At 43.0% G+C, this 14,368-nt stretch overlaps 1 long non-coding RNA gene across 1 annotated transcript; it reads left to right on the top strand.

Annotated features, from left to right (window-relative positions):
* The first annotated feature begins 11,802 nt into the window (after positions 1–11,802).
* Positions 11,803–12,598, top strand: LOC119885015. The gene is made up of 2 exons (XR_005441144.1): positions 11,803–11,971; positions 12,316–12,598. It is a non-coding gene; the product is annotated as an uncharacterized LOC119885015 (long non-coding RNA).
* Positions 12,599–14,368: the final 1,770 nt, after the last annotated feature.

The following is a 14,368-nucleotide window of genomic DNA, read 5'->3' as shown; positions in this document are numbered from 1 at the left end:
TTAAGGATGCGAGAACACACTATTTTTCTGAACTCATTACTACACATAAACACAATCCCAGGTTTCTGTTTAAGACTGTGGATCAGCTGGTAAACCCAACCCCTCCTTGTGCCTCATCTGGAAGTAATGATGACTGTGAATTGTTTTTATCTTATTTTACCAATAAGGTGGTATCAATCAGAGCCTCTATTACCCCCGTGGACTCTTACTCAGAGGTTCCTCGCCAGCAACAAGAGAGTTTTAACCAGTTTTATCCCATCGACTTGTCTGAGCTTTTAAAAACAGTATCACAAATGAGAGTGTCCTCCAGCCCACTTGATGTAATACCTACAAATTTTTACTGAAAGTAATAGCTTCTGTTGGGCCCCATTTGATCTCTGTTTTCAACAGCTCCCTATCTACTGGTTGTGTCCCTGATTATTTTAAAACGGCTTGCGTGAACCCACTTTTAAAGAAACCTGGTTTAGATCCCTCCCTCCCACATAATTTTAGACCAATTTCAAAACTGCCTTTTATTGCAAAGATTCTAGAAAGAATTGTGTCCAAACAGCTGCTCACTGTACTGGAAAATAACAAAATATTTGAAAAGTTTCAGTCTGGTTTTAGGAAGTACCACAGCACTGAGACTGCCCTGCTTAAAGTCACCAATGACCTTTTAATGTCTGCTGATGAAGGCATGTGCTCAGTTCTTGTACTCCTGGACCTTAGCGCTGCTTTTGACACCATTGATCACAACATCATGTTAGACAGACTGAGGCACTGGGTGGGGATCTCTGGTACTGCCCTAGAATGGTTTTCATCCTACCTGTCAAATAGGAAGTTTTGTGTGTCTGTAAACAACTATGTCTCCTCATTCTGTCCAGTTAAATATGGTGTGCCTCAGGGGTCGGTCTTAGGACCCATTTTGTTTTCCTTGTATCTGCTTCCCCTTGGACATATTATCCATAAACATGGCATTTCTTTTCATATTTATGCTGATGACATACAAATATACTTGCCCGTCAGATCCACAGACCCTGGAATGCTGAGTTCACTTAACAACCGCCTTTGTGAAGTTAAAAAATGGATGTCAAATAATTTCCTCCAGCTGAACTCAGACAAAACAGAAATCCTGGTCATCGGGTCTCAGCAGATGGCAAATCAAATACTGCCATCTGCTGGTTAAATAGTAAATCACATTAAGCCTGTGGCAAAGAACCTTGGTGTTTGGTTTGATAGTAATTTAAATTTCGAGCAGCACACCACAAAACTTGTTTAATCATGTTTTTATCAACTTAGAAATATAGCTAAAATTCGATCTATGTTAACTTTTAATGACACCGAGACCATTTTACACGCCTTCATCTCATCACGCCTGGATTATTGCAACAGCCTTTTCACCTGTTTAACCCAAAAATCTATTGATCGACTCCAGACTGTCCAGAACTCAGCTGCCAGGCTTTTAACCAGAACAAAGAAATATGACCACATTACTCCTATTTTAGCTTCATTACACTGGCTCCCCAGTATGTTTTAGAATTGACTTTAAAATTTTATTGATCACTTTTAAAGCTCTTCATGGCCTCTCGCCTTGTTATGTTTCTGACCTTTTAGTCCCATACACACCAGCACGTACCTTGAGATCCTCGGGCAGAGGTCTGCTGTCTGTTCCAGAGTCTCGACTGAAAACTAAAGGGGACAGAGCGTTTGCTGTCAGGGCCCCGAGGCTCTGGAACAGCCTGCCCGAGGAAATCAGGTTGGCTGAGTCAGTGAACTCTTTTAAGTCCCTTCTTAAAACATTCTTTTATAGGAGAGCCTTTCCCGATCTTATTTGACTTTATTTTATCCCTTTTATTTTATTGTATTTTACTAATTTTATATTTATCTTAAACGTGTATCTTTTCTTTTCTTTATCTTGTATTGTTTTTGTATTATTGTTTTTTGGGTACTATTGTCTTTACACTTATTAAAGCACTTTGTAACTTGTTTTTGAAAAGTGCTCTACAAATAAAGATTATTATTATTATATTATTACTACTAGTAGCCCTGTTTTGGCCGACACAAGTGTGGTTCTCGGATTTAATATCGCTCCTGGAGGGCCCTCTGAGGAGAGACCTGCTGTCCCAGGCGGAGGGCCGGATCCTTCACCCGCCCTGAGGCAGCTGTGGGTCTGGCCCCTGAGGGGGCGCAGTTCCTGGAGGTGGGCCTAACGGCAGGAGCGGTAGAGACGCTACTCAGCTCTAGAGCTCCATCCACGAGAAGGACGTACGGCCTGAAGCGGAATGTGTTCGCCACCTGGTGTAGAGAACGGGCGGTGGACCCAGTTACCTGCTCGGTAATTATGATACTGGAGTTCTGCCATTGCAGCGTTCCACGCCCCTCTGAGTGATGGGACCCTGGGGAGGCTTCCACTGGTCGTGCGCTTCCTCCGTGGAGCCCAGAGGATGAGACCCGTGACTCGTTCCAGGGTTCCCACCTGGGACCTGGCAGTGGTTCTCGAAGCACTGGCTGAGGCCCCCTTCGAACCCCTGGAGTCGGCTGAGGCCAAGCACCTGACCCTTAAGATGGCCTTTCTCCTCGCTATCACCTCTCTGAGGAGGGTGGGGGATCTCCAGGCACTTTCGGTTTCTACTCGATGCCTGGAGTTTGCCCCGGGGAGGGTCAGGGCCATCCTGCACCCTTGTCCAGCCTATGTCCCTAAGGTTCCGTCCAGTTTGGCAGGGTCCACGGTGCTGCAGGCGTTTCATCCCCCACCTCATGTGAGGACGGGAGACTTCATCTGCTCTGCCCTGTCAGAGCGCTGAGTATTTATACTCTGAGGTCTTCCCGGTGGAGGAAAGCAGACCAGTTGCTGGTGTGTTTCGGGTCCCCCGAGGCTGGGCTCCCCGCTTCTAAACACACCATCAGCAACTGGATTGTTCAGGGAACGAGACACTGCGTCGGTCCGCCACACCTCACCCTGCCTGGAGTGCCTTGCTTCATAGAAAAGGGCTAATGTGTCCTGTGTGCCGGTGTGCTTATATATGCCTCCGGTTACGCGTCACACGCTACCGTTCTAGCAATACCAATAGGATTGGAGTAGTTTCATTCATAGTTCAGCCCTGCCACGCCCAGAGGCGTTCCCATAGTGTCGTCACCGATGCAGTGTCTCATTCCCCTTCTCGGGGAACAAGGGTTACATACGTAACCCGAGACGTTCTACCGGGAGCTGAATTACCACAGAGGTGGTCTCCTCTCCAAAACAAACGGACCCGGACATTAAACCATTAAAATACAGCCACATAGTAACGTTAGCGTCTGGTCTGGTAGTATATTCAGGAAAGATTGTGAAAATGGACGGATTTAGCCAGAGTAGTGGCTTAATTGAATATTGACAACATATTTCTGTGGTTTTTCCATGGTTTGAATTTGGTTGTGGCTCCATGGGGCTTTATAGAACCATGATAGAGAAAGATCAAGAGTGAATTTGTGCATTATACTTTGTCAATTAGAGCAAGCCAGCCTTCTCTGTTTGAGAACTGCGCTGTTTTTAAAAAAAATCTCCCACTAGAGGGCTGCAGCGCCACAATAACCAGCCTAGTTAAAATGAACGAAATGACACAAAAAAAGATTAGTTCATTTTAATGAACGAGATTTGGTGACTCAAGTCTTTCAAAAGAGTGACTTTTCCCATCACTATTATTCTGCTGGTGTCAGACTAATTTTCTTGCAGTACACTTATTTTCCATCCATTAAAAATGCCTGCTGTCTTTATTGCTGGGTAATGAGAGCTGAACACATTCAGCCAGGCATATGGTTCATCAGTCCAGAAGATTAAATTGCAGGATCTTCCATCTTTGTAGTGGTCCAGGAAAAGGATTTCTGGTCTTTCTCGAAGGATTGTTTGTTTATATTTTCCCCTTGTAGTTTTGCTTTTGATAGCTGGGGGATATTCAATGGTTTCAGAGTGTGTAGACATCATGAAACAGTTGTTGATCTTCAAGCTTCTGTGTTCTGAGTTTAAAACAGCACTACTGCTGTTATTAATGTTGTTGCTAGGTAACCACAGTCCAGTGTTAGCTTGTTAGCTATTAGCTTGAGTATTTCACTTGTTTTATAGTAATGAATGCAAAAACTTACTTCAGTGTCCAGTAGTTTGCTGTTACTTGCTTGAGTCCCTCTATCCTCTTCTGCGTTTGTTTTTGTTTGTGTTTGTTTCCCTTCAGTTTGATGCTCTGTTTCTGAGCTCCTTCTTCAAACTGTATCTCTTTTCCTTCTGTCTCTTTATTTATCGTTCTTTTTCCTCTTTTTTCTCCTCTGGTGTATTGTGGTTACTTCTTTTGCATTTTCCTCCTAAAAAGTTGGTGTTTATATAGTTTTTGGACCGGAAACAAGCGTTTTGTTTAGCAGCAAGCCTTAAACATGACTTCTCACCAACAACAACTCCCGCCTAGCTTGACGTGACCGACCGAGTTAGCTCAAGCTAAGGAGCTAATGATATATGAGGTAGCTTCTAAACCCCCGGCACTGTACGGTGGAGTTTGGAACCTGTGGCGGTTTTGTTACCAGTTTACGGTCATTACCAGCTTACAGCCAAGGTAAGATACCGGAAAATTTTAAAATAACTCACATATCTGTTATTGACATTATACTTCACAAGGTTTTAAACGCTTTTTAATATATAGGCTAAATGTGGCAACGTTATTTTGCAACACTAAAGTTAGATTTAGTTGAGACCAATGTTGATAGTTAACTATGAATCAGTTATTAATTACGTTAACGTTTCAAACAAATCAATTAACCCTTTTACCTACCATTGGTTACGATTCGTCACCTGATTATGTTACTAGCGGTAGAGTCCTTACTTACATGATGGAAGCTGTATAACTTGTAAAACGTTAGCCATGGCTGTTATCACATTAATTAATTCCCCACACCACTATTTTGAGTACCGTTGCTGCTGTCGGCAGGGCTGTGAGAGATTATTGTCTGGAATAGGACACTTGAGGGAGAAAGGTACTTTTTATTTTAGTCACAAGATTTTAGTTATCAGTTCTAGTTTAGGATATGATGCCTCCACGTCTGCTACTCAAAGTTTAAACTGTACGTAATTCTAAAATTTTTATACATTTTGAGATACTGGAGTTTTATTTCCATGAGCTATAAACCGTTATCCTCAAGATGAAAACAACAAAAGGGCTTGAAATGCTTCACTTTGTGAAATAAATTACTTTAGAAAAGTAACACTCCACAATATTCTATTTTTTAAAGACTCATCTGTGTTCTTTACTTTATATTTTTCATCACCTGAAGATTTATTACACATTTTCCTGCCAGAGTCACACTGGATCAGATGTCCCACCTGGTACCCAGAGAGCTGCAGAGACCCGGGAAGCCTCCTCATTGTGCTGCTGACTGAAGTGGAAAGGCGTTCTCTCCTGTTTACTTTGTGTTTTAAATATTGTCCATATTTCAGTTAAAGGTCCATTTAAAAAAAAAGATATGGTTCACATTACAATAAATTCCATATATATTAGCACTCCCTGTCTTTACTACTTACTGAAAATGTCATGGGTTGGTCTCTCTCCCCTCTTTTCCTCTTGTTCTCAGTTTCCCTGCCCCTGTTGTTTCTGTCAGTCATGTGTGTCTTGTCCCATGTCTGTGTGTGATTGGGCATGTCCGAGCCTGGCCTCTCTCCACCTGCAGCACTCTGCACCTGGGACTCATCAACGCTTGCAGTCTTAAGCTCTGGTTCAGTCTCCACTCGTCGCCAGTTTGTCCGTTTACCTACAGTGGTATATCGCTCCAGCCAATTTCCTAGTTTGCTTAAATACCTTTTTGTGACTTTGCCTAATCTCTTGTTTCCCGTCTGCCACAGTTCCACCCTGGTGTGGAGTCGCTGCCAGCCTGCCTGTATTCTGGATCACCAGTCCGTTGCTCGCTGCCTGCCAGTCTGCCTGCCCGTCCTGACACCGTGCGATCGGATCCCCCCCCCCCCCCCCCGAGACTGGAAACTCTCCGCCAGCCCCCCGAACTCCTTTGCGATCTCTCAGCTCTTTAAATAAAGTCCTGCCTGTGTGCCTGCCTACTTCCGCTCACGAGTCCTTTCTGTGATCCCTAACAGAAACGCTAACACTGCTCAAAAAAATAAAGAGAACACTAAAATAACACATCCTAGATCTGAAAGAATGAACACCAATGAATTAAATACTCCTTTCTTTACATAAATTTTTTAAACCTGTCCTGCCCAGCAGCCTGGTATAGAGTATAATGACCTGGATACCATATTGTGCCAGACAGATTTTACTTTAACAAGAGAGTATTAAAATACTCCTTTGTCTGTTTTATTATTTATTTAATTATGTATTGATTTGTCACCGGGCCAGACAGGGGGGCAGACACGGGGATGGGGGGGCACAAACAGACAGCACAGAGAAAGGACAACACCTGTAAGAGAAGGGGGATGGAGGGTGGGGACGACAGGGAAAAGCTGTGGGAAACACCAATTGCAGAAAGCAACGAAACCTGCAATAGAACAGAGAGGGGGGCTTGGGGAGGAGAAAAACAACAACAACAAACAAACACAAACAAAAAACAATAAAAATAATAATAATAATAGTAAAAGACAACCAGCCGAACAGCAGCAATAAACAGCTGACATATTAAGACAACTAAGAGAACAATGAAAACAAGAAACAGTCACACACACTAAATAAGCAACACAACACAGCCACGAGAGCTGGAATAATAATTAATTTAAATAAGTAACTGAAAGAAAGGCATCAGGAATAGTTCTACCAGGGACAACCTAAGTTTGTTTGTGTGTGTCTGTGTGCGTGTGGGTGAATGTGTCTGTATGTGTGTGTGTGTGTGTACATGTGTGTGCGCATAAGCAAGTTAAAGAATGTAGTTGTTGGTGAGAGTGGGACGCCACGACTGTAACAGGCAGGCAAGAACATCAGTCTAGTAAAAGTTGAAAAGTGAAAATACTCCCAAACGTGTTTCACATGAAGGCCCAGGGACACACCACCCGCCCAGAAATGAGCAAAGGCCACAAGCTCGAGTCCCCAGAACCCTAGGTCAAGGGCGGGCCCCCACGCCAGGGGAGCCCCGACTCCCCGCAGCCCACCCCAGATCAGGCAAGGCCGTCACCAACCCCACAGCACCCCCGACGCCCGGGGCTCCAGGGGTAGGACACGAGGCCAATGAGAATCCCCCCCACTCCTTCAACCCCTCTGCCTGCCTCTGTAAATGTATTGTTTTGTGTTGGATGCATGTCATGGATTGTGAAGTGTTGTATGGTGGAGTAAAGATAAGGTGTGTGGTAACTAAGGTGCAACTAAAATTGGAGGGTAGTTGTGACACAGGCACCCCACAACTGTCAGGTAGTGGAGCCTCCCATCATGCCCCTCCCACCCCCCTCCTGATGTACTAGCCTGTCTCCTGGTAGCGCCACCATGCTCAGGACACTGCGCTGACAGACACAGCAAAACTTCTTGCCACAGCTCGCATTGATGAGCCATCCTGGATGAGCTGCACTACCTGAGCCACTTGTGTGGGTTGTAGACTCCGTCTCATGCTACCACTAGAGTGAAAGCACCGCCAGCATTCAAAAGTGACCAAAACATCAGCCAGGAAGCATAGGAACTGAGAAGTGGTCTGTGGTCACCACCTGCAGAACCACTCCTTTATTGGGGGTGTCTTGCTAATTGCCTATAATTTCCACCTGTTGTCTATTCCATTTGCACAACAGCATGTGAAATTGATTGTCAATCATTGTTGCTTCCTAAGTGGACAGTTTGATTTCACAGGAGTGTGATTGACTTGGAGTTACATTGTGTTGTTTAAGTGTTCCTTTATTTTTTTGAGCAGTGTAGTATACCTCAGATAAAACATGAAACATTAAAGCTGATGAACTAAAGAACATCAGTCTAGTAAAAGTTGAAAAGTGAAAATACTCCCAAACGTGTTTCACATGAAATGTTGAAAAGTAATTGTTCAGTGAATTTCTGTGTGCAGGAGTATTTTTACTTTCTACCTTATACTCTAAGATAAATAAGGAGCCATACACCCAGTACCCATATACTGTATAACAGAGCCTGAAGTTTCTTAAGAGTGCCTTGTTTGCTTCTCTGATTTAAGTCTAGTTTAAACACAGAAGAATGTGAACACATTCAAAACATCCTGTTGTTAAGTGATGAAACAAAGAATGATCTGCACAGAGTAATTATTAATTATGAAAAATGAGGTCTCAGAGCTGATCGAATGCACATGTAGTAAACCACGCGAGACCTTCTCAGAGGTCGCAATAAATGACACCTCCTACAGGGCTTCAAAACTATTCAGTGCAGAGTAACTTCTCAGTCACTGTCACATTTGTCTCTTAAAGAAATGTCAAAATAAAACAACATAAAACATCAACCTTTCATTTTTTACTTTCTAACATGCAAAATTTATATAAAACCTAGACATACCATCTTAATATTTTAATTAACAGCTGTTAACTATATTTTTCAGTTTAGATCATACTATTTACAATTAACATAGGAATCTGATGAATGAATTATGTGATTTTATTATATGTATAATTAGTCTGATAAATTTTATAACAAAGTATTCCAAAACACAAGCAATAGTTTAACAAATTAAACTCTTGTGTTGCATTCATGAAAATGTCAATATTAAAAGGTTACAAATGTAAAAGTAGTTTTGTATGACTTGAAATAATGTGTTGTAAGAGTTATTATAAAGATAGAATCTGTTGATAAGAACCCAGTGTCATAATTTCACATCAGTATTGTTCAGGCGTTGTGTGTTAAAAGAAAAGGCTGAGCAAAGCAGGAGCTGAAGAGCTGGAGCTGGAACCGTTATCTCCTGTAGAGCTGGACACATCAAATCACATCTGGAGGGTTCTGCAATCAGCTCCTCTGGCACCTGTAAAGACAACAATTGGTTGACAGTTAAGCAGCTTCTTCCAAAGAGCCATAAAGCTACTGAACTCAGATCGCCTCAGCACGATAACCTCTGGCATGTGACAGTAATTAGGGGTGGCAATGTGAAATACACGATTTACTAATATGTGCAATATACGGTTTGCTGCTGGACAATAATATGGGGTGGTGATGGCACAATGGATTAGACACATGCATGTTCAATCCCCCACTGTGACCCATCCACCATTGTGTCCCTGAGCAAGATACTTAACCCCTAGTTGCTCCAGAGGTGTGCAACCTCTGACATGTACAGCAATTGTAAGTCGTTTTGGATAAAAGCATCAGCTAAATGAATAAATGTAATAATCCATGCTGCAAGACACCTGATGACTACTCAAGTCAGATCTTATTGAACATTTATTATAAGGATCTTATTTTATATTTGTTATTGAACTGGATTAGAATTTGCCTAAAAAGATAGCTTTTTAGGCAAATTCTAATCCACCAAACAAACTCAGAGGCGGCTCTAACACACTAATTTCTTGCCTAAACTAAACCATTGCATTAGTGACAGCCCAGCTAAATGTCTGCAGGCATAACGCTCATTATATGCTGGTAAAAAACGCGGATGCAAATCTCTGCAGGTAACCTACAACATCTTTTTATGCAGAATAATGCATCCACCTCTTAAGCTCCATAATTATCACAAACATCGCTGATCAAACGCAGTTATCACCTCAGATTGTTTGCTGAATCACACACACAAGGAATGCTACATCTACTAAGTGTAATAACTTATTGATGACTACACGTTCTTCTATATGTACTTCAATAATCCCCACTGATGAACCCCACAAAGAATAGTATAACGTTATAACAGTAACATTACACTCGGAGGTGCATGGCTCTCCTCGGCGAGCAGGTGTGACAGTTTCAGGCAGAACACTGCAGCCGCTCCCCCCTCGGCTCTCTGCCTTTAAACCCTTCGTGTCCATCGGGTACAAGTCCAGCCACTTATGATAGTATCTTACTAGTATCTAACTGAACAGTGAGTCCGTTACAGTACGAAGCCCCATCACACTGATGTCTAACAGTAAGGTTAATCTAATACATTTTGGCTTCTCTCTTCTTGCTGACTTGTCTTTGACTCCTTAAAAGCTGTGGTTAGAACACACTAACTCCCGTTAACTTAGCATTGTTCATGGCAGCTTGGGGCTGCTCGTATCTGCTAATTAGCGTAACGAGCTAAGCTAAAAAGCTATAGGCTGACAGCCATACCTTTTAAATATTATTAACACATTAATAAATTACAGCCGCACAGCCTGCCATTATTCTTCCGGTATCTACATGTAGAAATGTCCAAAAAACTCTGACAGGCTGAGCCTCAGAGCTCCGCGTAGCTGAGTGAGGCTAACAGACGGCGGACCGAGTGCTTGCAGTAACTGTGGCTAGAGGCGCCTGTCAATCAAAGCGGCCATGCCCCTAATAATGCAGAACTTTAAGGCTTAATATAATTTAAAACAGGTGAGTTATAAAAAAATTCACCCCCCCCTCACAGTTGTCACGAAGGGCAAAATTAGCAATATACACTAAAACTATCTTTTGTACCACGCTGTAAAGTTGCGCATTTTAACATGGGGGTCAATGGAAATTGACTCCCTTTTGGAGCCAGCCTCAAGTGTCCACTCGATGAATTGCAGGTTTTCGGTCTTCCGTATTGGCGTCAGCCCGGAAGTTTGCCGCTTGGAGAAAACTCCGAGCAAGTGTCCATGACACCCAAATCATTTTACCAGGTACAGCAAGCTGTCCTTCCATTTCATCATAAAAATGTATGTGACAGCACTTGAAAAGTCAACTGTTCCAACCTGATAGTCTCCATTATTACCTGAAGCTAGTCTTAGTCCATCACCGCTTCTTAGCATTTATCCATTTTCCTGCATGTTACAGAACCAACTATATAACTCCAGAGTGGGCCATCCAGTTGACTGAATGGTTGAAAGACAATATCTGGCCGCCATCTCAGGTTGGCCAACAAATGCTGGAGACCGCCATTCACAGAGCGCAGTGGATCCTGGCAAATGGGACCACAACAATCCAATTGATAATTATGGAGTTTCCGCGTTTCGTCGACACGCCGGGCATGGTGAGCTTGCATTTCATTAAGTTTTACTCAATTGTTGTTGGTGTCTTACACCTTTGCATCTTTGTCTTCTCCTGTACTTAGATTTCACAGGATTTCTTAGTATTACACCCAGAGTCTTCCGTAAAATTAACTGAAAACTGGAACCCTGTTATGGGTTGTGTGGTGCGGGGACAGAGGACCCAAATGCAGCGCTCAGAGCGAAGGAGGTTTACCCGGGAAAAGGGTTTGAGGGACTGGAGGAGGGAGAGGGGGGATGCCGGGGAAACACTGGCACGGGGGAACTGAGGAGACTGGGACCGGAGAGCCGGGGAACACTGGGGGCAAGGAAGCGAGGAGGAATGGGGAGGACGCCGTGGGGGAAGTTCGGGGAGGAGAGGACCACAGAATGAGCCCAGCCGACTGAACGGAGGACGGGGGTGAGTGAACCTTGGAGGGAAACAGAAAAAGAGACAAGGATAGTGACAGCAGAGACGAAGTACAGGGAAATTGAAAAAGAAATCAAAATACACGTGAGCTTGAATGTAGAGGTGGCACCAGGTATGGAGCAACGACAATCAAGCAAGGATGGTGTGGAGAACCGGGGTTGAAATACAGGCAGGGATAAGGTTGATTACTGGCAGGTGTGGCAGGCTGACGAGGTGGCTGATGAGGTGCAGGTGCTTGGCTGGGCTCAGGAGCAGAGGGAGAGAGAGAGAGAAGGAACACACAGGGGAGGAGACACAGGGAGGCAGGCAGAACAGAGAAAACCAGGGAAAAAACAGAATCACATACAAAAAGCCAGGACACTCACTGTCAGCTGGGCTGCCACCACAACAAACTGTTGTATTTGAAAGACATTTGACAGATTTTTATTTTACAAACAAGGTGACGTAGCGTTACAGCTGCTGCCAGTGCTGTTCCCAACTGCCCTTTACAAAGTGGGGAAGCACAGAATCAGGTAACGTTAGCGCGCTCTGCTCCATCGTGTGCTTTAAGGCACAATGAGAGACTCAGCTGGGCTTCTTTGGTCACTCAGCATGGTGGTGGTTGTCTGAAGACATTTAATATGTTTCACAATGTCCTTAGCATCACAGTGTTATCCAGTGTGTCGGTGTCAGAGAGCTCAGCTTGTTGACAAACAATCTAACTTCAAACATAAAAATATGAATTTATTTAACCTCAACGTGAATGAAGTAAGGCTCACATGGTAATGTGGAAAACTGGTCTTTTTAAGTAAGTTTTATAAAGAAATTAAGGGATATGAAGTTTTTGAACCTTTTTCAATCTTGTGGTGTTTTGTAGATTGGAACGAACATGGTGGATTACCTGACATGACCAACAACGGAGTACCCATATGTCCTTATGCTGGGGGAGGACCATCAGCGTTCCCAAGCATTTGTTGTCCTAAACGGTACAGCCTTGCAGCAGCCATCTCTTTTAGGTGCGGCTGATGTCTGTTTCAAGGCATTTTTTGTTATTGATCTTAGCTACCCAAAAGCATATGCACAGGTTTGGGAGTTTATTCAGAAAGTTCTTTAGCATCCCAGAGAATGAATCAAATGCAATAAAATTAATGCGAGCCCAATTTGCTGTGATGTAATGATCATATTTTGCTGACTGACCTAAAAATGTTTAGGAATTCAAAGTGCGTTCAGTGGTTCCAATTGTTGTGGGGTGTGTGTGTGTATGTGTGTGTGTGTGTGTGTGTGTGTGTGTGTGTGTGTGTATGTATATGTATGAATAAAAAAACTTGTGTTTATGTATTTGCCCCCAAAATGTTTTACTGGTGATTATAGCACTTGTTATTATATCTGTTTTGTATTAAAAAAGAAAGTTTAATGAGGAATGTATTTGTTAACTTGACATTTTGTTTTTGCTCAGAATAATAAATGAATGGCTGGGACATTATGTGCTTGTATGATTTATTTATTTTCTTTTCATAATTTATAATCGATACATCTCTTGATGCAGAAGTCAACCAAAATAAAATATGTAATTTTAAACCATGGTGATACTGATAACCCAGAATTTGGGTAGGGTCAACCCAATTTTTGGGTACAAAGCTTAACCCAACATGCTGGGTCAAACCAATAAACCACCCGGCTGAGTTATAACAACCCAGTGCTGGCTCGGCTCATATTTTACCCAGCACCAGGTTATAAAAATAACCCAAAATGGGTTATTTTTAACCCAGCAGTTTTAAGAGTGTATCAAACCACTTTTTCCAAGGTTTCAAAGTTTTTCAGGTTTCGATGGACTAACCCAGTCAAACTGTGATTAATCTGTACAGTAACATCAAAAACAAGTATGGTCAATCACAGCAGCTGTGTGTGGTGGTGGTGGTGGTTGAGGCTTTCTCACAGAGTTGAGCAAGGTCACAACGCTTCACTGAAATCTGTACAATTACAGGCAGCTGTGGGGGCATCCTCTAATGAGGCAGCCTTTTCTCTCCGGCACATCATCAGACAGCCTAAGTGGAGGCCAGATTAGATACGCAGGAGAGGGAAGTAGACCGAGGAGCTGCCCTTGTACAGCTACAGAGTAAAAAATAGAATGAATGATTATGTGTGGTTGAGTATTTTGTTTGACCTTTGTAACTCTCACTCTCAAGAAAGCAGAGTCACTGTAAATGTCCCAATGTCCAAAGTGTGTTAAAAAGTAGAAGTACGATAGATAAGAGAGCTCTGTAATTAAACTGGTATTTCCAGGCTCTTTTAAAATTATTGAGGTAAGTGCAACTGGCCGATAGTGATCGAGTTCTGAGGGTAGGGATTTCTTTGGCACCAGTATTATAATGGATTTTTTCCAGAGAGGGAGAGGAGAAGAGGGCGGGGAACTGCTGAGGTCCTTTAGCATTCGCAGAGGAGCGGAGAACAGGAGAGATCAGGTCCTGGGGCTTTGTCTGGTTTGCATCGGCTCAGCTGTTGCCCTACATCAGGGATGTCCAAACATTTTTCACTAGGGGCCAGATTCGATAACGTGCAGATACCTGAGGCCGAGTGCACCTTCTGTCATACTTTTCCACCGTAATAAAGTCACATACAAATGCACTGCATTATAGTCTAACAATTTTATTTAGACTGCAATAACAATTCACTGCATTAGCCCATAACTGTTTTATAAGGAGTGCAATAATAATTGTTTTTCAGGTGAGCAAGAGACAGACAACTTACTGACACTAATGTGAGGGGTAATACTGAGATCTGGATTGCAGTACACAGGCCAAGTCTTGAGAGCAGTGGTTGCGATGCGTAAAATGTCACGTAGGTGGGGATCTGTTAGTCTGGATCTCAAGTGCTTTTTGTAGAAGTCCATAACACAGTGGTACAAGTTAACAGTCTTTAGCACCAGTTTC

Source organism: Micropterus salmoides, unplaced genomic scaffold, assembly GCF_014851395.1.
Source record: "Micropterus salmoides isolate LMB-PRFRI ecotype aquatic unplaced genomic scaffold, ASM1485139v1 Ms_hic_scaffold_3858, whole genome shotgun sequence".
Lineage (NCBI taxonomy): Eukaryota > Metazoa > Chordata > Actinopteri > Centrarchiformes > Centrarchidae > Micropterus > Micropterus salmoides.
The sequence above is the reverse complement of the archived record's forward strand: the minus strand, read 5'-3'. Positions and strand labels throughout refer to the sequence as shown.